The sequence below is a fragment of the Schistocerca cancellata genome, chromosome 7 (genome assembly GCF_023864275.1).
Source record: "Schistocerca cancellata isolate TAMUIC-IGC-003103 chromosome 7, iqSchCanc2.1, whole genome shotgun sequence".
NCBI lineage: Eukaryota > Metazoa > Arthropoda > Insecta > Orthoptera > Acrididae > Schistocerca > Schistocerca cancellata.
In genome coordinates, this window is record NC_064632.1 from 143,777,545 (window position 1) to 143,804,407 (window position 26,863).

Genomic DNA, 26,863 nt, shown 5'->3' on the forward strand with positions numbered 1-26,863 from the left:
ACAAAGCTCTAATTAGAGGGCTACATACATTTAAAGAAAATAAATAAAGTTATAAAGCTATAAAGCTATAAAACGTTGAATTACCATTGAGTAGGAACCTCTTTCTGTTGGAGAATCAGTGCTCGTCTTACTATATATAATGGAGGCTCCACCCACTTCTGACTGCATGTTGTCATTACTAACCAATGAGTTATAAGTCGAATTACAATTTAAAATTTCTTAGTTAAAAGAACATTGTCAAGAATTAGAAATAAATACACACTTAACTTAGCTTATTAAACAGCTATTGTCAATTAAGAAGCGTTAAAAATATGTAATATGTTGGAAAATGATCTTCGGTTTGGCAGTACATGGGTTGCCCTCTCAAGGCCTGTCAGTGAACCATTTGGAACCACTGGTTGCTATGGTGAAGTTGGACGCCGTTGCAAAGATGAAGCAGCAGGCTTTTTCACTGAAGTTGTTGTAAAGCTGATAGTCGAACTAGTGGTTGCCATGGTGAGGACAAACGCCAGTGCAAAGATGTGGCAGCAGGCTTCTTTCCAACGAAGTTGTTGCGAAGTGGAATGGCAAAGACTGTGGCGTGAGACGATGTATTATTGAGCAGTAACTTGTCTTTATTGAAACGATTTTTAAAGAGTAAGCTACAATAATCTGTAGCTGACATGTATACTACATGCTGCACAAATACGATACGAAGTAGTTGTCCATATATATGAAATATTATCTATGAAGTTGATATGTAGATTACATGTGCCATTTTTTTAAGGCATTGTTATTCCTCAAGTTATATGCCAGTCATATAAGGAAATAAAAATGAAAGAATTTAAAATTATAAAATTATGAGCCAGTGTAAAAAATAAAACGATGTGAATTAGCAATATGCAGTCTGAAAGCATGAAAGCAAAAATTCTAAAACAGATAGTCAATCATAAAATAATGTTTGGTAAAATACAATTACAATGTAAAGATAAAATATTTGCTAAAAGTCTTAATAATTTTTTAAAAAAATTTTAAAAACCTTTTAAACCACAGGACAGAAGAGTAAACATTCTAAAGCAGATCATCGAAAAGCTCAAAGAAATGTTTGTCTTAGAACTGAAGTTGTTCATTTAAAACAGATAATGGATTACTTTTATGAAGTGATAAAATTTCAATTTCTTCTAAGGTATTTAGCAGTGGTCCTTGTGGAGCACTTCATAAAAGTAATCCATTATCTGTTTTAAACGAACAACTTCAGTTCAAAGACCAACATTTCTTTGAGCTTTTCGATGATCTGCTTTAGAAAGTTTACTCTTCTGTCCTTTGTTTTAAAAGGTTTTTAAATTTTTTTTTTAAATTATTAAGACTTTTAGCAAATATTTTATCTTTACATTGTAATTGTATTTTACCAAACATTATTTTATGATTGACTATCTGTTTTAGAATTTTTGCTTTTATGCTTTTAGACTGCATATTGCTAATTCACATAATTTTATTTTTTACACTGGCTCATAATTTTATAATTTTAAATTCTTTCATTTTTATTTCCTTATATGACTGGCATATAACTTGAGGAATAACAATGCCTTAAAAAAATGGCACATGTAATCTACATATCAACTTCATAGATAATATTTCATATACACGGACAACTACTTCGTATCGTATTTGTGCAGCATGCAGTATACATGTCAGCAACAGATTATTATAGCTTACTCTTTAAAAATCGTTTCAATAAAGACAAGTTGCTGCTCAATAATACATCGTCTGACGCCACAGTCTCTGCCATTCCACTTCGCAACAACTTCGTTGGGAAGTAGCCTGCTGCCACATCTTTGCACTGGCGTTTGTCCTCACCATGGCAACCACTAGTTCGACTATCGACTTTACAACAACTTCAGTGAAAAAGCCTGCTGCTTCATCTTTGCAACGGCGTCCAACTTCACCATAGCAACCAGTGGTTCCAAATGGTTCACTGACAGGCCTTGAGAGGGCAACCCATGTACTGCCAAACCGAAGTTCATTTTCCTACATATTTAAATATTTTTAACGCTTCTTAATTGACAATAGCTGTTTAATAAGCTAAGTTTAGTGTGTATTTATTTCTAATTCTTGACAATGTTCTTTTAACTAAGAAATTTTAAATTGTAATTCGACTTATAACTCATTGGTTAGTAATGACAACATGCAGTCAGAAGTGGGTGGAGCCTCCATTATATATAGTAAGACGAGCACTGATTCTCCAACAGAAAGAGGTTCCTACTCAATGGTAATTCAACGTTTTATAGCTTTATAGCTTTATAACTTTATTTATTTTCTTTAAATGTATGTAGCCCTCTAATTAGAGCTTTGTATACAACTTGTAGGTCTGAAGATGACCACAGTAGTGGTCGAAACCGGTCACCTTGTTAAATAAATCGTGATCAAGACTGCTTTTAATAGTAATTATTTATAAGACATTGATCACTGCTGTTCCCGTAATGCACTCAAAAGTAATTGACAAAGGTAAGCCTGTGAATAGTAATCTAAAGAAACTAAAAACTGTTCATAAGCTCATTCTAAATACACATCCATGTTACCGAAAATACGTTCGAAACTACTCTTCTGACAAATACGTACAATTTTCCCCTTAGCTGGAGATCTAATGTAGCCCTATCGCAACTGAAATACATTGACACTTCTTGTTACTAAGAAAATATTGTACAAGGTACATCGTGGTGAAGATTTTTAATGTTAGTTAATCTTTATTTGATAATACCAAAAATACACTTGTAACGAATATCCTACTGCAAAATTTAGGACCTCTAAACGAAACATACCACTTTTTGACCCTCTTACTGAGTACTAATATAACATTGTTGTAATAATATTCAGCTTAACTTTATTTTCAGTTATCGGTTGCTTACTGTTACAGGACGTCTACATGCAAGTTTCTCGTTTTCTTGGAATAAAGTAATCTCAGCGAACGTCCACGCTGAAGAGAAAGGAGGCAACAGTCACGTTCCAGAACCTCATTAGGTTACTTCAGGCCGGCAGTGTCTTAATTACTGTCCCAGCTATACATAATTACGTTACATCCAGCAATAAATTTTGAGTTCTCTGGAGCAGAAAACGAAGCACAGTAGTCATAAAATTCAGCGGGCGGAAAGAGCACGACCTAGGGTAATGCCCGCTGCTACTGACAGGTCCTTAATGAGGGACAACCAACGCGAACCCGAGCTTCACTCTCTTCCACTTATTTTTTTCTCGCTCCTCTCTTACTGTCTTCCCCACCCCTCGTTCCCCTATATCGCCATTCTACTCTGCTGTCCTAACTCTTAACACGCAACTTTTGATTGAGAAAGTTCCCAGGGAAGAAAGTTGTTTAAGAAGACAAAAATTGTGTTTAAGCTAGGACGGATAGCGGGGGATGAGGAGGCGTGATGGCGCTGGAAGAGGAAGGGCACAAAGTGGCCCCGACGCGACCCGAAAAAAAGTGCGGCACCCCTCGCAGTTATTAAATTACACGCTGGGGGCGGCCGTATCCCTGACCCGACAACGGAGCAAACATGAGCTGCTGCAGGCACGGTGTCAGTGGGGAGGATTACTGGACGACATTCAGCAAGCGCAGTGTTAATATTCGCATTCGTTCTTGCTAAGGTGCTACTTCAGTGGCTTATGCTGTTATGACCCGTATGCGCCACTGTAGGGTTACTGTTAATATATAAGCGGGACTCAAATCAAAAAGAAACAAACTATACACCGTGATTTAGCTGCCCCAGCTGACGTTATTTTATACAGCCACAATTATATATCTGGCCTTCAAAAACCACGAGTGTGATTTTCATATTCACTTGCTTCTTACGCGTAAACTATTAGTCACGCAGAAAATACGAAATGCACTTTTGTGTAGGAAATTTAATGTAGTTAAATGTACTTCGTTAAGTTTCCGCCAAGAAAAACGTACAGAAGTTACCATCAAACACACCTCCACGTTCACCCCTCAGTAGCCAGGAATTCTAGTATGCTGTTCGTTGCTCTCCATCCTAGAAGCATACAGAAACTTTGCGACTAGAATAACTATACCCTTTTGGTCTCTGTTTATTGGGATATTAGGCCACCAGCATAGTCAGCTATTTTGTTGACATATTAATTTAAAGGTTCCCTTGAGGGTAGTGAAAAAAATTGTAAATTTTATGCTCAAACTAGTTACGGGACAATTCTATACAGACGTAACCCTTACAGACTTAGAAGTCCGAATAAACAGAGACCGAAAAGCTCGGATATTGGGAATAGTTCCTCTAGTTGCAAAATTGCTAAATTTTTGTAGAATTGTGGAAGGAAGTACAGCGAACAACCTACCAGAAATCCTGACTGCTGAGGCATGCATGTGGAGTTGAGTTTGAAGGTCACTTTTGTGCGTTTTTCTTGAATAACTCGGAAACTACGGCCTCCAGCGAAAACTTATTAGAAGTACAACATTTAACCACGTTGAAGTTCCCACACAAAAGTGCTGTCCATTTTTTCTGCATGACTAATAGTTTGCTCGTAAGGAGCGAGTAAATATGAAAATGTCACGCGTGGTTTATGAAGTCCAGACATAGAATTGTGGGTTGGGTAGAACGACAATGGCAGGGGCAACTGAATCTCTCTGTATAACGAGCATGGCGCGGACGTTGATAACGCAGCTAGACGTGTGTATGAAAGTGCCCTCTATTGTGAACCAGGAAGGAACAGGACGAACGTCCATCGATGTGCTATTTATCTGCTAGACGCACTCCACATGAAGTCCGCGAATAGTGCATGTGTCCGGCTTCACTTTGAGAGCGAGAAAGAGTAACAGCAAGGTATAGTGCGGTTTTTGACTGCGGATGGAGTGTCAAGAAGTGAAGTTCATGCTGGAATATCAGGTGAGTATGGCGTATGTGACGTCCGCGTGTGTTTGCGTGGAGTAAAGATTTCGAGAAGGTCGAGTTCATGGGGAAATAGTAGTGGAGCAGAGCGCCATCAGGAAATGAGCGATGATGGACGCTGGAAGATACTCGATTCGTGTTGTGACTCTATCGCTCACGTCATCATTAAAGAGCATCTAAATTTCCGTTGAATCTATACACAGTGGGTTCTCCACAGCCACAGCCAACAGCAGAAGTTGGACAGAATATCGACGTGACTGATGCATCGGGAGCTGTATCAACATGATGAATGTCATTTCCTGTCCCGTACTACATCGTGTCATTATTTTGAGAGCAGGCGTCAGAGCCTACAAAGGAAGCACATGGACCAATCCCCACAGAACATCAGCTCCGGAAAAGCCGTGATGACTTTTTTCTTTGACTGCAGGGGCCCGCACAGCGATACGTTGACACTTTGCAAAAACTAAGCGCACCAGATGTCCAAATGCCCAGTAATGTTGACGTGCAGCATCATCCTATTGCAGGATAATGCACGCCTACATGTTGCCAAGGTTGTTTCGACTACGCTGCAGACTACAGGAGGGGAAGCCTTTACATATCCGCTATACATTCTCAATCTCTCTCCATCGGATTTTCGTATATTTGGAGTCCTCAAGACAGACATTCGTGGCTGTCGATTTGCTTCGGATGAAGAAGTGCACGCCTGGGTACAGTCGTGGTACCAAAGGCATCCATAAACACTTTTCCACGAGGTTACTGACCATCTTGTCTCGCTGGGATAAATGTATAAAAGTTATGGGTATTATTATTGAACAGTTTACTTACTTTTTCTACATACTTCTTGTTGTCATTTGACTGTCACTTCCGTATAAAGGAACATAACGAACTGTTTAAACGTCATAAAACCATATACTTTTTTAAATTATTAACACTGTAAATCCTGTTATCTGTCATCCTTTTGATAAAACAAACACACATTCAGGTGATAAAAGAAAATAAATTATTGAAACACTATAATTAAACAGACTATTTCTGCGCATGTTGAGTGGTAAGATATTTAATATGCCGGGAAGTTTCGTATCAGAGCAAACTCCGCTGGGCAAATTCTGCTGCAGAATAAAAATCTCATTCGAGCAGTAGTGTGATTTATAGTACATAACGCTATTTTGTCGAAAGTCGACATGTTGAGAAACGTGGCTGTTGTACTAAGGTTTATAATTTATAAAAAACAGCTACCAGCCACATGTATGGTTTAAAAAGGTTTATTATCTTCAGACCATGACCGGTTTCGGATTTTTCTTTACAAATCCATCTTCAGATGGCAGTTACAAGCATTCTAAGTTGGACCTAGTTTTGTTTTTGTTATTCGTTTGCTGCAGAGCTATGTAGTTCTGCCTGACGAAATATTCGTGCGTTTATGTTTTCGAGCGCAAGCTTAATACACTTTTCAATATGCACTATGTGAGTGCTATTCCAGTCAATGGACGTCACTTTCAACCTCATCATCTTAATTACACACGCAGCATACACGAATAACGTTTACAAAACGTGGCCCAGCTTCATATTACAAAAGAAAACAAAACACTAAAACACTATGTGAGTGCTATTCCAGTCAATGGACGTCACTTTCAACCTCATCATCTTAATTACACACGCAGCATACACGACTAACGTTTACAAACCGTGGCCCACTCATCATCTTAATTACAGACGCAGCATACACGACTAACGTTTACAAAACGTGGCCCAGCTTCGCGCAAGCTTAATGCATTTTTCAACATGCACTATGTGAGTGCTATTCCAGTCAATGGACGTTACTTTCAACCTCATCATCTTAATTACAGACGCAGCATACACGACTAACGTTTACAAAACGTGGCCCAGCTTCATATTACAAACGAAAAGAAAACAAAACAAAACGTTTTCTTTTCGTTTGTAATATGAAGCTGGGCCACGTTTTGTAAACGTTAGTCGTGTATGCTGCGTCTGTAATTAAGATGATGAGGTTGAAAGTAACGTCCATTGACTGGAATAGCACTCACATAGTGCATGTTGAAAAGTGCATTAAGCTTGCGCTCGAAAACATAAACGCACGGATATTTCGTCAGGCAGAACTACATAGCTCTGCAGCAAACGAATAACAAAAACTAAACTAGGTCCAACTTAGAATGCTTGTAGCTGCCATCTGAAGATGGATTTGTAAAGAAAAATCCAAAACCGGTCATGTTCTGAAGATAATATGCCTGTTTAAACCATACATGTGGCTGGTAGCTGTTTTATATAAATTATAAACTTTATTGTAAATTTTTGTAATGTCCTAAATTCTTTGTTTGTTTAAGGTGAGGCAGATCACCTGAACACCGACATCAACGTCGTCACTTAAGAGATTTGGTATGTTTTTGTGTTGTACTTTCCTCCATTCTTAAAGAATCGTGTCGTAGCTTTTCGCTAGAAGATGCTGCGAAGGAACGTATATAGCGTTCGTTACCAGCTTTAGCAAGGAAATCTGTAATCTCTTTGCCAATGTGTTGTTGTTTGCTTCAATCAAGTGTACGCTGACTCTGCATGTCTTTCTTTGCAAGTATCTTACGTATGATGTTATCTCTTGAGCTACCGAGTACTTAGTCTGTCGTCGATAAAATTTCTTATGGAAAAAAGCGCAGGGTTTCTACGTGATAGAAAAGTTCTTTTCCGGTGCCACATGACAAACTCAAAGGCTTCTCAAAATCGTCCTATTTGTAACCGTTGTTTTGTGGACTAGCTTAGAGTCCTCTGCTTCCCTCGCGTAGTCTGTATGACCTCCACAAATTCTTTGTGTTTCTTCTTAATCGAAATTTTATGTTGTTCATTAATTGAAACACCTATGCTTTTCAAGCTTACGAAGGCTATGTGATGTTACGCCACTGGGCGGAAGCTCGCGGAAACGGAATTTTGCTGTAGTCAGTAACGAGCCAGGGTGTGAATCGGACATTCAACAAAGCTACGATCCCTCTTGAAAATGTCCTCCGCAGATGAGAAGGAAACGTCGGGTTTTAATGTGAAATCCCTTAGACCACGACATAACAAGCTCGGAATGTTTTATTAACTGTGACAATTCCGGCCGTGAAAGTTTAGCCTTTACACACAACAATATGTTGTTTTGAACGCTTCCTTGCGGTGGACTTCAACGGAAAGCAGAGAAGTTGTGTTTTTAGTTTACTAGTTTATGGTTAGCATTTTACTACGGAATCAGGACCGTTCGAAACTTTGAAATCCTACCCTTTTGTAGATTGAAACTATGCGAAATACTGTCATCGAACCCACTGTCCTGACAGATGAAGCAGCAAGAGAGGTTTCTCATACCCTAATACCAAAGATCCCAAATTCACAAATTTATTTTATGCAACTTCAGCTGTCTATTGAGGTTTTGTTACCGGTAACAATAAAAAAGGCTGAAAGTCAGGGAGAGGGTAGGGGGTGGGGGGAGAAAGATGAGATAGAAAGATAGGTGTTAGGGGAGGAATTGTACATCTAATTTGGAAAGGTGGAGTAGGAAGGAGGAGATGGACAGAGGAATAAATGCAGGTGAAGAGAGAAAGGAGGAGGGGGCGATAGAGAGGCGGGCAGGAAGACGACAAGGACAAAGAGACAGGAGAGGTGGAAACGGACAGAGAGAGGAAGGAGAAGCAGTTTAGGACATATACCAAATTTCAGCACATACCGGGTGATCAAAAAGTCAGTATTAATTTGAAAACTGAATAAATTACTGAATAATGAGGTAGAGAGGTACAAATTGACACACATGCTTGGAATGACATGGGGTTTTATTAGAACCAAAAAAATACAAATGATCAAAAAATGTCCGACAGATGGCGCTTCATCTGATCAGAATAGCAATAATTAGCATAACAAAGTAAGACACAGCAGGGATGATGTTCTTTACAGGAAACGCTCAATATATCCACCATCATTCCTCAGCAACAGCTGTAGTCGAGGAATAATGTTATGAACAGCACTGTAAAGCACGTCTGGGGATATGGTGAGGCACTGGCGTCGGATGTTGTCTTTCAGCATCCATAGAGATGTCAGTCGATCACGATACAATGCGACTTCAGGTAACCCCAAAGCCAATAATCGCACGGACTGAGGTCTGGGGATCTTGGAGGCCAAGCATGATGAAAGTGGCGGCTGAGCACACGATCATCACCAAACGACGGGCGCAAGAGATCTTTCACGCGTCTAGCAATATGGGGTGGAGCGCCATCCTGCATAAACATCGTACATTCCAGCAGGTGTTTATCAGCCAGGCTGGGGTGATGCGATTCTGTAACATATCAGCGTACCTCTCACCCGTCACGGTAGCAGTTAAAAAACCAGAATCACGCATTTCCTCCGAAAAAAAGCCCGATAACGGTAGATGTGGTAAATGTAACCCATACCGTGACTTTTTCGTCGTGCAATGCAGTTTCCACGACAGTTCTAGAATTTTCGGTAGTCCAAATACTGCAGTTGGCGTTGACAGACCTCGGAGCGTGAAATGAGCTTCGTCGGTCCACAACACGTTGCTCAACCAATCGTCATCTTCCGCCATCAAAAAAAGGCCCTCCGCTTCACTAAATCGCCAGGTAACAGTTCACGATGCCGATGGGTTTTGTACGGATATCATCGGAGGGTACGCCTCAGTGCCAACCAAACAGTAGTTTGTGGAATGCCAGTGCCACGTGCTACTGCACGAGCGCTGACTTCCCCGTGCATAGACGAACCCGCTGCAGCAGGCTAATCCAAGAATTGCGCCCGGCTCCGTCCGCGACCGTGTGGCGCTAGTGTCGGCGTAGGAGCGAGAGAGACAGCTGAGGAGAAAGTCAGACCGCACAGCACTGCTCTGCCCTGGACTGCCCCGCGGTCAGATCAAACGTAAACAAAATATTCTATTTTAGAAATAGTTTTATGTAAGGGATATAGTGTCTCATTCTTACTGTTAGTAGTTACAAGTAAATATTTTTTGTTATACTTCTTGCTACAGGTTTTTGTATCGCTTTTCAGAGTTTAGAAATCGGATCCTTAGTTTGCTGTTTTGTGCGTAATGATTTTAACTGACCAAGTTTGAAAACTTATTAAAAACAGAATTAAGGTTATAAAGCTCTTAAATTCTTACAGTCAACATTGTTAAAGAAGACAATGACCTTCTCGTGCAATGGAGTTTCAACGACAGTTCTAGATTTTCGGTAGCTCAAATTCTGCAGTTGTGGGCGTTGGCAGACTCTCGGAGCGTGAAATGAGCTTCGTCGGTCCACAATACGTTACTCAAACAATCGTCATATTCCACCATCTTTTGAAACGCACACACCGCAAATGCCCACCGCTTCACTAAATCGCCAGGCAACAGTTCATGATGACGATGGATTTTGTACGGATAGCATCGGAGGGTACGCCTAAGTGCCAACCAAACAGTAGTGTACGGAATGCCGGTGCGACGCGCGCTGCACGAGCGCTGACTTCTCCGTGCATAGGCGAACCCGCTGCAGTCTCCATTTCTTCCTGAACTGTCTCAGCAGCATTACGCCTTGTGCTCGGTCGGCCACTACGGGGTCTATCGTCTAAACAATCCGTGGCTTCGAACTTCGAAATCATTCACGCCACAGCTGCATTTGTCAACGGACCTTTACCCATTCGAATCCCCTTCCTATGGCGATAGGATCGTAACGCTGAACTAGCACATTCCCCATTCTGATAATACAGCTTCACTAAAAGCGCCTTTTCAGGTGACGTCAACATGCTGCGACTGCTGGCGCATCTGATTCCCTCTCTCATTACAGGTCCTTTTATACACGATTGTCATGCGCAGTCACTGACGATTTGCTGTCCAGCGCCATCTGTCGGACATTTTGTGAACTTGTTTTTTTTTTGTTCTAATAAAACAACAGGTCATTCCAAGCATGTGAGTTAATTTTTACCTCTCTATCCACTTTATCCCGTGGTTTATTAAGTTTTCATATTTATATTGACTTTTTGATCACCAGGTATATGACAACTGTGAAGAATCACCAGGTGCGCTCTTGTACCATAATTTGAAACACTTGCTGACTGGTTCAACAAAAGACTCGAATCAAACGATATATTTTAGATTGTGTCCATTCCGTTCCTGAAAGACTCTCACGCTTAGAAGTGAGACCCCGCGTAGATTAACTCTGCCGGCCATAATGAACGTGCTAACGTTTTAGATGGTGACGATAGGCGTGCGTGGCAGCGCGGGCTGTAGGACGGCCTAGTGTCTGGTTCTGGTTCGGTTTATTGACCATGAAAGCGGCGGCGCTCGTAAAGCTAGTGTTACGGTGTAATCTTCAGCCGCATGCAGCGGTAATTAAAGCCGTAAAACTCGCCTGGCCAACAACTTGTTTGCGAGGCCAATCAATCTCAGCAGGCAGGCCGGCAATAATGCACAACATTGAGCGCTCCTGGGCGGCTTGGCGGTTTGGCAGCTTGTAAGTAGCGCGGGACGAGCTGCGCGAGCGCCGAATGCGCAATGGACGCGAGAGAGCAGCTCTTGGAGCCTAACGCAGCGAGCGGCTGCTCCACCGGCGTTCGCATTTCAAGTCGTGTGCTCGTATTCGAGCTTAAGCCGTCGTCACCTCATGCTGTGTCGAACGAGGCTATAATCGGTTTTTATGAGACGACATAAAAGCTTTGTTATATATTACCAGACTGAAAAGTGCTCCCCTTGTAGCCCAGATAACTCTTTTTACTTTTTAGTATTAGTAGCCATGTCATGTAATACAATGTATCACTTCAAGTAACACGATATCAGATGTCATGTCGTGTAACAGGACATATGCTATCGTGTTCTCCAACATTGCATTTGTTATGTCATGCAGCGTGCAGTATGCCACAAAGTATTGTTGAAGTTTAGGATGCATGGATTATTGGAATACTTCCCAGTAAATGTGCAACCCTAAACTCGGATACTTCCTATTGTTGATGCATCCCACTCTCTACAAGCACTAGTTGTCTATTCCTTCTTACACGCCTCACCATATATGTAACAGTGAGTGGGTCTCATAGAGCTCACTGCACTAGGAAAATAGGGTAAACTCACAAAACAACGAGAATATGTCAAGTTGTTTTGCTTTGAACGTCTTAAAAACTGCGAGGTAAGTCGAAAGGCTATTTGCCTTCTTTTACATCCCCAGCTACTACAATAGGAGAATTTTTAATTCCGGTACTCAACCTTTACTATACCATAATTTTCAGATTAGTCCCCCATACCCTGCAAAGGGACGCATATTTTTGATGAGCGACGGCTGATCCGACACAGGTTTTTTTTTCATTGTCTTTCGAACCCTGTTACTTATATCGTGGCAACGGATGAAATTTCACAAAAAAAGGTTGACCATTAATTAGTCTACCTCTTTTAAAAAAATTAAACCGGTTCGCTTACGTTTGAATCACACAACTTTACTACATAAAAAACTCACAAGAAACATGTTTTTTCACGTGGGATCCGAATGAAGCTAAATTTATGAACATGAATTTCGACCTATATTGTCAGAACACATTTTTTATTTATATGATTAATTTTAAACGCACTCAATTCACGTGAAAACGAAATATACGTGCTGCACTTACTCTAATCATCCAGAACATCGGGATCACCGACATACTGATAATATAAACACGTCCAGGCGATAACAGCGTCACCTGGCGAGGACTGACTGCTAGTCACACACTTGCACGGTGCATGTAGTAGGGGAACTCGGGGCGGAACAGGATACTTAATGTTTAACAATTTCTATAAAATAATGGAACACAAGGAAACACTTCTTAAAGTGATAAAAAAACACCTTGTTCTGTAACCTAATGTACCTTATCTGAAAATCACAGAAAACAATACATTTTGCATTTTTTACAATTTTTCTAAGAAAGTGTTGCATTTTTCCCGTTCCGCCCCACGCACGGGGCAGAATGGGATAAGGGTACATTTTGTTAAATTATTGCATGAACGTTGAATTTGAATTACGAATATCGTATTAAACTATGACAAAATGTTGTATAACAGGCAATTCAGACTAAGGAATGTGTAATTTAAACAATTAAAAAGTCATTCTTAAAAATAAGAATGTCTATTTTAATGTCATTCTGAAAAATGTACAATGCTTAATAACCACCAAACCACTAACTACTAGCACTTTCGACAATAGTCACAAATCAGTATTTCCTCTTCATCTATGCGAGCACATGAATTGTGTGCCCAGTCTGGCATGCGAACCAGCCCCCATTAGAGACGCAGTAGAAGTCCCCACAGTAGAGACACTCTGCATCCTCTCTCTCTCTGATTCTCTCTTCTCCGTCATCTTCTTCCTTTTATTTTTCTTAAGGTCTTTGATGTCCTCTGTTTTGGTTTTTTTAGGTGTACAGTTTGATATTTTTGCCTTAAGTTGCATTGCACTTGACGTCTCTGTCCTGACGTTGTTTATGTTTGTGCACCCTCTTCCTTACTGTAGGCCTACTTTACGTGCGACAGCATTCTGCAGTTCCTTCTTATAAGGAGAATCTGTTAATACGACGCTTTTTCCTTTACGTCTTGTAGTCCGCCGAGTATTTTGACAGATTAGTGGGATTGGAATGACAGCCTCGGGCGATATCTGGAAAGCTGAGTGTTTCGGCGAACATGGCTGGTTGGGAGAGTCTAGCATCCATGAATATCCAGGCTGGGTTTATTTCTACTTGCATAAATATATGACGGGGCAGAACGGGACGCTATCCCATTCTGCCCCGTCCCGTTCCGCCCCAAGAGCACTTGTGAGTGTGGAGTGTAATAACTGACGTATTTAAACGCATTAAATAACTAAAGTATAACAAATGCCATGCACTTTAAGGGAATGTGTCATTTTAGGGTATACAATTAACAATTAACAGCTTACCTGGCGTTGAAATTCACCAAACGTTAGAACAACGCAAGCTGTAACGTGACGGACAACAATTCACTTATATCTCGCACAGCAAACTAAATGAGAATGGCGGCTCTCACTTCCCTTCCATTCGGAGAAATAGTTACATGCCCATGCAACAGGTTGCAACACTGTCCAGTCTAGAAAAGAACAATTTCCCATTCTGCCCCGAGTTCCCCTATCAGTGAGCATGCTGTTCGTCTGAAGAAGGCGGAAGGCGCATGATCGGTCTAAGTTTGACCGAGGGCATATTGTGATGGCCTAGTGTCTCAGCACGAGTATTTCGGAAACTACACGACCTCTCGGGTGTTCGAAGAGCCTTGTGGTGCGTGTCGTCAACGCGTGGCGAAACCAAGGCTGGGCAAAGTGGTAAAACCCAGTTGCAAGCTGAGGCGGAACTAACATTAGGCTTTATTGCTGGGCAGAGTACACTGTGCCCTGAACACCACTAACGACGGGCCTACACATCCGACGACCCATGCAAGTGCCAACATTAACACCACGACATCGTGGACACGGGACCATCAGCACTGGACGTTGGCGCAGTGGCAGAGCGTTGCATGGCCTGATGGATCGTGATACCTTAGGATAATGTACGATATCACAATGCCAGGACTGTGATGGAATTGTTCGATGAAAAGAGTGGCGACTTCCAGCTGATATACTGGTCACCCAATTCGCCATATCGGATCTCGATTGGACACATCTGGGACATGATTGATCGTGGTGTCGGAGCCCTACCCCCCAAATTAATTGGAATTAGGGGAATAGTGTGTGCAGGTGTGTTTCCAACTCCTTTCAAAAACCTAGCGAGCCCCCACTGCTTCCGTGCCTCGACAGTCGTCGCTGTTACCGAAGCCAAAGGTGGAGATACTGGCTCTTAAGTAGGTGGTCATATGTTTATTGCCAATCAGTGTAGCTCCACTTTAAACCATGTAAAAAGGTTATTGGATGAACAAAATTCATTTTCTCATCCAATTATCTACCTTCGTGCAAAGTTTGGAGCAATTTCTATAACTTTATAACTTTTAAAACTTTAAAGCATAGAGAGGCGCGCTTAAAAAACCTCGTGGTTTATTTATTTATTTATTTATTTATTTATTTATTTTTTTTTGAAACAGTTAAATCTTATCCTATACCAAGCAAGATCTGAATACCGGTGATCGTAATTTCAACCGTCATTCTCACTCCAGTCAGGGTTTATTTAAGAGTGAGGTAAGATTCGAAGAAGCGTGACTGTTATTGCACATAAAATCCGAACAGTGAACATACAAATGGTGCCATTTGCTGAGGATTTATTTCAGCCCAACGCCGGCTCCGGTTCCTCGTTCAAACAGTTGTCAAAACATTGTAACATAGTTTCAATAAGACAAATGTTCGAATGGCTGTACAGATGACCACTGGTCCGGGTTTAACCAAGAACTTTTGAATCCTGGTTCTCAGTTCAAATAAGAACCGAGCACCAGACGACCAGCCACGCCCCCTCCCGCACACTCGCGATTCTTCTCGCGACCTTTTCAGACATCAAGTTTATATACTTTATCAACCAGGAGGCACGCGATCTGTTGTAAATTTCTTATCTATTTTAGGATTTGGAAACCCATGAGGTCAAGATCGCACATAAAATCTTCTTTATTTGGACTAATTGCTAGTAGTTGATTCTTAGTCTAAACCAGTAATCAGTCCACATAAAGGATTCATGTGCGATCTTGACTTTTCAAAACCTAATGTAAGAAGAAAAACTTTTCAGCCATATTTGTTACCGCGCGGAATTTTACTCAGTGATGTACTAGTTTAATGTGACACAGGTACATGAACCCGTTCTTCAACATAGCCACGAAGTCACTGGAAACAAGAGTCGGAACCTTCTTCCATTCGTTCAGTTCCGCGGTGATAAAATCCACTCCTTGGCCGCGGAGCCATTCGAGAACCACTGAATGTATGTCGTCGTCGTTCGAAAACGTCTTTCCCTCCAGATAATAGGTTAGCTTGAGGAAGTGATGGAGATCCCATAGCACAAAATCATGATCGTTAGTATCTACGTCTGAGCGGCCTTTGTCAAATTGTTGGCACCATTTCACAACTACTGGACACAACACTGCATTTCGTCCCTCAATTGCACGATCAATACATGTGCGGTTTAGATGTTTTAATCTCAAGAATCGTACAGTCCTAACTGCGTCAACTTTGAGAGAACGTGTCCACTTACCATACCATGTCAATTGGACAATGTGACGCATCTGTTGCCCTTCCCGCTGCAGAACAATGTCTTCATGGAACCCGGAACGGGTACGCTCTTCTGACGACGTGTCACTCTGACGCAAATTGGTCTTAGGATGAGAAAAAAATGTGTATCTTACTTTCTGAAGTCCCTGCCCGCACTCCATAGCGGAGTTCATCATCAATATGCAGGTCACCAATGTTCGTCAGAACTTACTTCGGACCAGCACTTTGTAACTGGTCTATACGAAGGGACCCCGGGACCTAGGTAAAGAAACGCGCTGATGTGTAAATTTCAAGATGAAAGTAAAATTCGCATATGTGTCACGTAGCTTGATGAAACTTGGACCATACACAGAAAGAACTGCTACAGTAGGTAGATAGGGTAACTGAAAGTAATAGGCAATGAGACGAACATAAACACTTTTATTTAAAGACAAATTACACCATATTGACTGCAGTCCATGATGGTCCCCTGATATTCCAAAAGTAGGGACATAATTACTACTTCCTGAAAGAAAGGAGTGCTAGTTCTGCAAGGTTCGCAGGAGAGTTTCTGTAAAGTTTGGAAGGTAGGAGACGAGGTACTGGCAGAAGTAAAGCAATGGGGACGGAGCGTGAGCCGTGCTTGGGTAGCTCAGTTGGTAGAGCACATGCCCGCGAAAGGCAAAGGTCCCAAGTTCGAGTCTCGGTCCAGCACACAGTTTTAATCTGCCAGGAAGTTTCAGAAGTACAGTTAGTCGCTGGGCATGGAGGGTGAGGACATCAGAAGGCGGTTCGGCAGCTCCACGATTTGCAGCGGTCATGGAGACGGCTGTCACAGTTGACATGTTGCAGCGAGCTGATGTTGTCGTTCGCCATTAAAGATGCCATACGTGGAAGACATTTTGAGGACGATGAGGAGGTGATTCACTCAGCGAAGTACTGGCTCCGTCACAGGGACAAGGATTGGTAGCGACAGGGCACAGACGCCCTTGTTTCGCGCCGGAGGAAGGTCATAGGACGGGATGGAGATAAAACACCATTCTTTCGAGAGTGTAGTCCCCATTATGTTCATAACGAATATTTGGAGATAAAAAACGAGGTCTATTACTTCCTGGGCGACCCTCGTACTATACGTAAAATTACAAGCAGAGAAAAATGAGAATGGAAGGCCTAAAACGACGTGTTCGAAGAAAATGGTGTACGGCAGGCATGCAGTCTTTCACCACTACTTTTTATTCCTTAATTCGAGCAAACGATGTTGCAAATAAAAGAAAAGTTCAGGGTCAGCAGAAAAAATCTGACTGCAAGGACGCCAATGATAAAATACGCTGATGTCAGTGCTATCCGCAATGAAAGTGAAAAACAACTGAGAAATGAATAGAGATGTGCAGAATGAATAGACGAAAGTGCACACGCTACGAATTGACAGATGAAAGTAATGACGACCAGCAGAAATAAGAATAACGACAAACGTAAGATCAAGATGGGGGGCAACGAAGGAGACAAAGTCAACGAATTCTTCAGCCTTGTAAGCAAAATAGCAGATGGCGGACGAAACTGGGAGGATATAATAAGCACTGTAGCACTGGTAAAAAGGGCATTCATGGGCAAAAGAAGTCTGCTAGTATCAAAAAAATGGCCTTAATATGAGGGATAAATTTCTGAGATTGTACGTTTGAAGCACAGCACTGTATAGCAGTCTATCGGGAACCGGGGACTGAATCGAGGCATTTGAGATGTGGTCCTATAGATGCACGTTGAAAATTAATTGTAACAATAAGAAATCTGGAGATTCTCCGTAGAATAAGTGAGGAGACCAATATGTATAAATCACTGCAGGAAGAAGGGGCAGAATGATAGGACTTGTGCTAAGACACAAAAAGAGAAAACGTCGATGATGATTCAGCGAGCTGTGAAGTGTAAAAACTGAAGAGGGAAACAGTAACTGGAATGTAACTAATAAAGAAATGAAGAAGTTTGCTCTAAGTGCTACATTGAGATTAGGAGATTGGGAGAGGAGACGAATTCATGGCGAGCTACACCTAATCATTCAGAAGCTTAACAAAAATACATAAAGCGGAATAACGTAGGAAGGATGGATTTAAACACTTGATGGACATCATCTAACACATCAGCAAAAAAATTAAATTAAAATTATAATTAAGTTAAAAGGAGGCTGATGGAAGAGGCACGTCGTCGACGGAGCCCTAATCGCAAAAAAAGAAAGAAAAGAGGAGAGAAGAAAACGATGTGACACGAAATTTATTAGAGAAATGAATAGCTGTCGTAGCGTTCGGGAAGTTTACGTACGTGGCCGATCTATCGCGAATCGCCAATGATCGGACAGTGTAGGCGGCTAATTACTGTTACAGAAGTTTACCGTAAAGTTGCGTCTGACGTGCCAGGCGCGACGCAATATAGTGGTAGCCATTGCCATATGTCTTCTTTAAGGCAGGAAACTTAATGTTGCGTAGCTAACAGTGGAAGTTCGAGCCAACATGGTGGTGCGATATGAGGTCTGGTGATCTGTAGAACGCTTGGAGAGACGGTGGAGTATGAAAGTGCAATTCATGTCATGTTGGATGTATACACAGTAACTATCAGCAATGGCAGCTAACGACGGGCATGAACGCCGAAATAAGTAATTTAGGAATACAGACCAACTGTTTACCAGTAGTCAACAGAAGGTTACGAAAGTTGACTAACAGTTTACATCGTCAGAACCGTTATGGATATCAGAGACGAATGAAACCCGAAAGACTGAAAACGTACGATATATTTTACTGGATGGTTTTGGGATACCATTTTCAATTTCCGAAAATGTTTGCCATAAGTCTCATAAGACTGTGATTCATGTTGCTGGTTTCGTCGACAGACATTACGGTCACTATGGAGTGGGTGTGTTGAATCGAAGAATTACAGATCTTTCTATTACTGGTCCTTTCGTTTTTCGTACAATGGTAACTGATGAAAGACAGCTGGAAATGCTGCAAGACAGTGTGTGAGCTAGCAAGCGTTCAGTTCGACAACACTAAAATCCTTCACTTTATGAAGGAGTTTGCCGTTTACTCAAGTCCCAAATGACATGCGCGAGATTAGTAGTCAGGACGATGAAGTGACAGTCGTGTCAAACATTAAAAACCCGCGCTCAGATTAGGTGTATTTGGGAGTGGGAAAAGCAGGGATACGTCTAGATAAACTTGAAACTCTAGTTGAACTAGCAGAAAAAGTTACCTGTGTACACGCATTGCGACAGGTTGAGAGCAGCAGTAGCATTCGTATCGGCTGTCTTAGAACATGCAGTATGAAGACATTAGTGGAAATCTGATGTCAAGCACTCACACGATTCCTTTGTAAAAGAAAGGGTACTTCCAGTCGCTTCCTTGTTTACTATGAACCTATGTGACTTCTCTGAAGCACAGTAAACTAATATTCTTCTATTCGCCTCAAGGCGTAACGTACGATGGGCATCCAAAAAGTAAGGTCCTCTATTTCTTATAAGTACATAGACCTGTTTATTTCTACAATGGTTTACGTCAGTTTACAGCTTGAACATTTCTGTCGATAAATTTTTGTAGGCGCTATGGCAGTTTTCCTATGCCCTTTTCATACCAGCTCGCCGCCATGCTGTTTCTGGATTCAATTGTCACGGGTGACGAAACCTGGGCATACCACTTTACACCTGAGACCAAGCAACAATCACGCCAGTGGCGGCATCCTTCTTCGCCAAAGCCGCGGAAATTCAAACAAACACAGTCTGCTGGTAAAGTCATGACAACCGTCTTTCGGGATCGGAAAGGGGTATTGTTGGTCGACTTTACGCCCACTGGGACCACAATTAACGCTAACAGGTACTGCGAGACTCTGAAAAAACTCGAACGAGCAATTCAGAACCGGAGAAGAGGAATCTAGAACAAGGGCGTTCACAATTTCCATGACAACGCTCGCCCACACATCGCTCGGCAAACCGTTGCTCTCCTGCAACAGTTTCAGTGGAACATAATCACCCACCCTCCCTATAGTCCTGACTTGGCGCCATGTGACTATCACTTGTTCCCTAAGTTAAAAGAACATTTGGCGGGAAAGCGGTTCAGCTCCGACGACGTGGAGAAAGAAGAGGTTCATAACTTTCTGAACAGCATGGCGGCGAGCTGGTATGACAAGGGCATACAAAAACTGCCACAGAATGTACAACAATGCATAGACAGAAATGGTGATTATGTCGAAAAATAGCTAAATGTTCAAGGTGTAAACTGATGTAAACCATTGCAGAAATAAACAGGTCTATGTACTTACCTTTGGGATTACCCCCGTATAGCCCGCATCTCGTGGTCGTGCGGTAGCGTTCTCGCTTCCCACGCCCGGGTTCCCGGGTTCGATTCCCGGCGGGGTCAGGGATTTTCTCTGCCTCGTGATGGCTGGGTGTTGCGTGCTGTCCTTAGGTTAGTTAGGTTTAAGTAGTTCTAAGTTCTAGGGGCTTATGACCACAGCAGTTGAGTCCCATAGTGCTCAGAGCCATTTGAACCATTTGAACCCCCGTATAATGAATGACTGAATCAAAATAGTGAAATTTTATCATAAATAATTAATACAAATGGAAGACATTAATCAAGCTCTCCGTTCTGCTCCGGTGTTCAAGGACCAACGTTTGTTCAAGGCTGTGGAAAGATACGTTGGCCAGAAAGTACTGTATAGAGTGAGGCAGTAATTACTCTGCCCCTACAAGAGGATTCATGTAACTGATCTCCGTAACAAGATATACACACGTAAGGCAGTACACATCTGTCAGCGTTGGGCCACTTCAATTATTAAGGCCGCTGACGTGCTCTCGTGGCGTTTGAACTGTCGGTGGCTAGGTGATCCGACAACGTGAGGCACCGGAGCGCAACGACGCGGCAGCAACTGCTCCTCCGGCTGCAGTATAATCGGATCGGAGGCGACAGTGCGATTATTTCAGCTGTTATTAGCGTCATGCCAGCACTCAACGCTGCTGATGCATTACCCGAGTCTCCTTACCGTGGGCCGGCGCCGGCGGCGTTCAGCGATCTACTCGGGTAACATTACACGGCGGGGTTTCCGTTTCCATCTCATCTATTAGTCATTAGCTGCATCCGCATGTTCAGGGTGTCCGAGCTAGAAGTACTCACAAGCAAATGCTTATAATAAAAGAACTCTACATTTTATCCAGTTGGTTAAATAAGCAATCAATAGAGGCAGTCTCCGATATGTGATCGTCACCAATTCATGAACAGCTCTGTGCCGCATGCACACAAATACTTACAGTGAAGCATGCAGACGTACTCCTCACAGCCAACATGTGAGTGTCTGGACGCCACAACGAAAGGAGAATTGTGTTCTATAAATAGCAGAATTACAATCTGCAACACTTATTCAGCTGCATGCAAGAAGAGAATGGAATGTGGATCCTCCCACACATAAATACGTTTATCAGTGGCACAGAACTCTTCGAGCAACGTTAACTTTGATTCCAAATGCTGTAAAACATCCTAAAACGCAATTGAATGTAGAGACAGTAGAACGTGTGCAAGAAGGAATCGCTAGAAGCCGACGTAAATCCATTAGCCAAGCTAGTAGGGAATTAGCCGCCCCCCGTTTGACAATGCACGACATAGGGCACAAATTTCTCTGGTTGGTTCCTTAGAAATCCCAACTTTTGAATCACAAAAAGCCTGAGGATCACCGCAGATGAAAACGACTACTACCTCAATGCAGTTCCGTGCAGTGATGAATCTGTCTTAGACGTCTGTAGAAAAGTTAACCGACGTAATTGTCGAATCTGTGGAAGTGACCCTTCAGGGGAGATGATTGAGTACGAAAGGGACACGCCAAAAGTTAATATGTGGTTGCTATTACATAAAAATGGTATGATTTTGCCATTTCTTATGGAGTCTACACTGACAGAATACACCTGTCTCGACATTTTGGCAATCAGATGCCCCCCGAAGTAATTTTTCCGCAGGATGGTACTCCAACCCATTACAATGAGACGTTTCCTGTGTGTTGGATCGCAAAAGGGGGGACAGGGGGCTCGTATTGCTTTGACCCCTCGGTCTCCCGATCTGACACCGCTGGATTTCACTGCGTGGGGGTTTGTCAAGGACATTGGTTACATAACAAAGTTTCGAGATATGAGAGATTTCTGAGAATGGATATACGCCGCAAGAAAGGCCTCAGCACCAGTCGTGCTTACGAGCATGTAGCGAGAAGTGAAATAGCGTTTCGAAATCTGTCGAGATACGTACGGTGCCCACACTGTACTATACCACCACGTATAAAAACGTTTGAGCTCCTCTGCATAGTGATGGGCAAATAAAATTATAAACTGAAATACAGTACAAATAAATGTTTTTGTACAATTCTAGCTTGGATACCCTGCATATTGTCGCCTCGCGTATTTTTTTCTGATTTTTTTCTAGCTGAATCTGTTCCCGTGTGTAGCTCTTAACACACATCATATGATCTGTTGATAGTGACGCAAATAAAACGACATTTTTATACACGACATCTGTATAAGCTGTGGTACTGTCCTTCAGTGGACACATTCCACTTTTCTAATGATAATTACATCACAATGACTTTCAAGAAACGTAACTAAACGAAGATGGCATATATATCTCTTTATCGTCATGTGACAATAGGATGTACATCCATTGTAATGTTTAGTTTGACCTCATCATATTCGTAGTGCTCGAATTTATTCATTATATATTCAATACGAATCCCATTAGTGGATGTGTCATATCTTCAATTGGCAACTGTTTGACGAAACCAGTAAAATGAATAATCTATTTATATGCAAGTAATCATAACGTAATGAAGTATTGTACAAGCATGATGTCCATTTTCCTCCATTCGTGCTACTCTGAGATTCCGGCATGACGTAGGACGTAATTATGCAGCCGCACTGAAGTAGATAGATCTATTGCCCAGCCAGGTAAATCAGTTATATGAATGTGTGGTGTCTGTTATTTCACACATGTCTGAAAATGTGGGTAACGCACCTGTCTAGTATGCAGGAGATCCTGGGTTCGAATCCCGGTCCAGTGCACATTTTCACCCGTCACCGCTAATTTTGCATAATGTTCCAAAGCCACAAACATCAGTAATATCTTCTCTTTCCTCTCCTTTCCTTTCCTTTCCTTTCCTATCCTTCCCCCTTACACTCCCCCCCCCCCCTTTATTAGAAGCTATGCTGATAATGTAGTTCTTAACTTTTTTACTGGTGCAGTGGTTTTACTATTAGAAGAAATGAGAAAAAAAATTAATCAATGAGATACCCTTAATAAATCGTTTACACACATTTGAAGACAAATCTTATCGAAATCCGTTATGGTAACGAGCAATAAAATAATTTACTCGTTTCTTCAGTTTGGCAGCTAGCTGCTTCACGACTACATTATCTTGCGATACAGCCGAAATTGCCTTCTGCATGACAATAAGTAGAGGCGGCGTTTAACCTCCCTACCACGAGGAGGTCATTAGAAGTGGGAAAAAAGCTTGGATTGGGGAGTACAAGGAAGGGAATCTGCTGCCTTTTAAGTGAATCGTTCCGACATTTGTCTTAAACGAATCAGGAAAATCATGAAACACCTAAATCTGGATCCCAGGACATCGGTTTCAACCGGGGTCATCTTGAACGCAAGCCCAGTCCCCTAACTGCAGCACTGCCTACTAACAAGAAATGCCCTAGCTATAATATATACATGCACCCGATTTTCGGTACCCGTATCACTGTACTTCACTTTTTGCACTTATATTTCCACTAGTATAATAAAACCTTGCGTTTAAATACTCAAATACGATAGATATATCACATCAGATAATACGTTCATTATTATGATCGTAGTAGCTTACTCGAACTCCCATTTACTTAATCATTATAACGGCTATTCCTAGTGACCCCTGTTTAATGTTGCGTTGATAGCCATGTATTGACCTTACCAGGAGTCACCTTCTTCCTGCCAACGAACTTCACTAATTCCGGCAATGTCTAACTTCAACGTTTCCATTCCCCTTTTTAAATTCTGTAACCCAGCTACCCGATTAAGAGATGAATTACTCCACGCTTCTATCATAGTTTGTAACACTGGAGAGAAGAGTCTTACTGGGAAATTAGAATGGAATATCTTCCAAGCAATTTCGCAGCGAATATAGTTGGCAAAGAGAAACACAAATCAAAAGACGGTAGTCTGGACCTAGGACAATGACAAGTAGAGGTCAATCTGTTCCTAGCATTTTTGCTGCGAATCTATTAATGAAACACAAAGCAGTCGTCTAAACAATAGATAATGGCAAGTCTGATGACACATATTCTACAAATCGGAGAATCACATATTTCCTCAACATCTGTGACGCTTTTTGTCAAGGAATTTGTGTGAGAAACTACTGCATTTTGAAAATACGAGGTGCATTCAAGTTCTAAGGCCTCCGATTTTTTTTCTCCGGACTGGCAAGAGATAGAAACATGCGCATTGTTTTAAAATGAGGCCGCGTATTTGTCAATAAGTCCCATAGATGGCAGCACCGTACGGCAGATGGAATTTTGCCGCCAGCGGCGAGAATGAGAACTGTTTTAAATACTTAAAATGGCGACGTTTTCCTTACTTGAACAGCGTGCAATCATTCGATTTCTGAATTTGCGTGGTGTGAAACCAATTGAAATTCATCAACAGTTGAAGGAGACATGTGGTGATGGAGTTATCGATGTGTCGAAAGTTCGTTTGTGGGTGCGACAGTTTAATGAAGGCAGAACATCGTGTGACAACAAACCGAAACAACCTCGGGCTCGCATAAGCCGGTCTGATGACATGATCGAGAAAGTGGAGAGAATTGTTTTGGGGGATTGCCGAATGACTGTTGAACAGATCGCCTCCAGAGTTAGCATTTCTGCGGGTTCTGTGCACACAATCCTGCATGACGACCTAAAATGCGAAAAGTGTCATCCAGGTGGGTCTCACGAATTCTGACAGATGACCACATGGCTGCCTGTGTGGCATGTTGCCAAGCAATGTTGACGCGCAAAAACAGCATGAATGGGACTTTCTTTTCGTCGGTTATGAGAATGGATAAGACGTGGGTGCCATTTTTCAGTCCAGAAACAAAGCGCCAGTCAGCTCAATGGAAGCACACAGATTCACCGCCACCAAAAAAATTTCGGGTAACCGCCAGTGCTGAAAAAATGATGGGGTCCATGTTCTGGGACAGCGAGGGCGTAATCATTACCCAATGCATTCCAAAGGGCACTATGGTAACAGGTGCATCCTACGAAAATGTTTTGAAGAAAAAATTCCTTCCTGCACTGCAACAAAAACGTCCGGGAAGGGCTGCGCGTGTGCTGTTTCACCAAGACAACGCACCCGCACATCGAGCTAACGTTACGCAACAGTTTCTTAGTGATAACAACTTTGAAGTGATTCCTCATGCTCCCTACTCACCTGACCTGGCTCCTATTGACTTTTGGCTTTTTCCAACTATGAAAGACACTCTCCGTGGCCGCACATTCACCAGCCGTGCTGCTATTGCCTGAGCGATTTTCCAGTGGTCAAAACAGACTCCTAAAGAAGCCTTCGCCGCTGCCATGGAATCATGGCGTCAGCGTTGTGAAAAATGTGTACATCTGCAGGGCGATTACGACGAGAAGTAACGCCAGTTTCATTGATTTCGGGTGAGTAGTTAATTAGAAAAAAAATCGGAGGCCTTAGAACTTGAATGCATCTCGTAGTACTCATTTTGCGATGTAATTTTGTCGAAGAATTCTGAAATATAACAACTGTTTTAGAACAATAATGTAGAGAACGATGAAGTTTATTTTTATCAGTAAGATTCACAATAACTGTCAATTTAAAACTCTCTCTCGATACGAGAGACGCACGAAGTACCGTATTAAATTTGTTGGTATTCAGAGTGATCTTTAACCTACACTAACAACCTTCCTCTTCCCCGCCATTTCCCCACGTCAAACACGTAATTGTATTTCATATCCCCTACATATCGGAGCGAAGTAACCATTCGATTAAAATGACACGTTTTCTGTAACATATTTAAACAGATGTAACGGAAAAATGTAGCCACAGAATTTCATGTGAAATGGGAAATGGAAAATGGGCGACATGTGTGTTTGAAAGGAAGGAGATATAGCGCAGCCAGCACAGCGGTGACAGACGTGTTTTATACACACGCACGGCGTTTCGAAAGGGTGAAAAATGTTAAAACGTTTCGTCATAGCAGCGCTGAGTGACCGCGCTGTTTGAGGCGTCATGTCACGGATAGCGCGGCCCCTCCCGCCGGAGGTTCGAGTCCTCTCTCGGGCATGGATGTGTGTGTTGTTCTTAACATAAGTTAGTTTAAGTAGTGTGTAAGTCTAGGGGCCGATGACCTCAGCAGTTAGGTCCGTTAGGATTTCACACACATTTGAACATTTTGTTTCGTCATATCTTCGTTGATTTGAATTATTTAGACCGTGTAGTAGTGAAAGCAGATAAGGTGTAACAGTTTGTCCTCGTATTCTGAAATTTTATCACATTGTTGGCTTCCCAGGATTTCGAAACACGTGTTAATTGTTCTTTACTGTCAGCAGAGAACCTCAGTTCTCGTCAGTGAAGGCCACTGAAAACTTATAATAGGGCCTAATAACTTGTCATCAATCTGTAAAACTCTTTTTGGAAACAGATACAATTAAAATATTCCGTTCTTTGCCTGTGTTTTGTTCGCTCTCATGCGAAGCGCAACCAAAGTCTGAAAGTTGTGTACGTGACACTTCATACTTCTCACCCAACGATAGACACCTCACAGTTTCCGTAGGTTAACGTTGCATTAAATTTACGTCATCACGACAACTTCAAA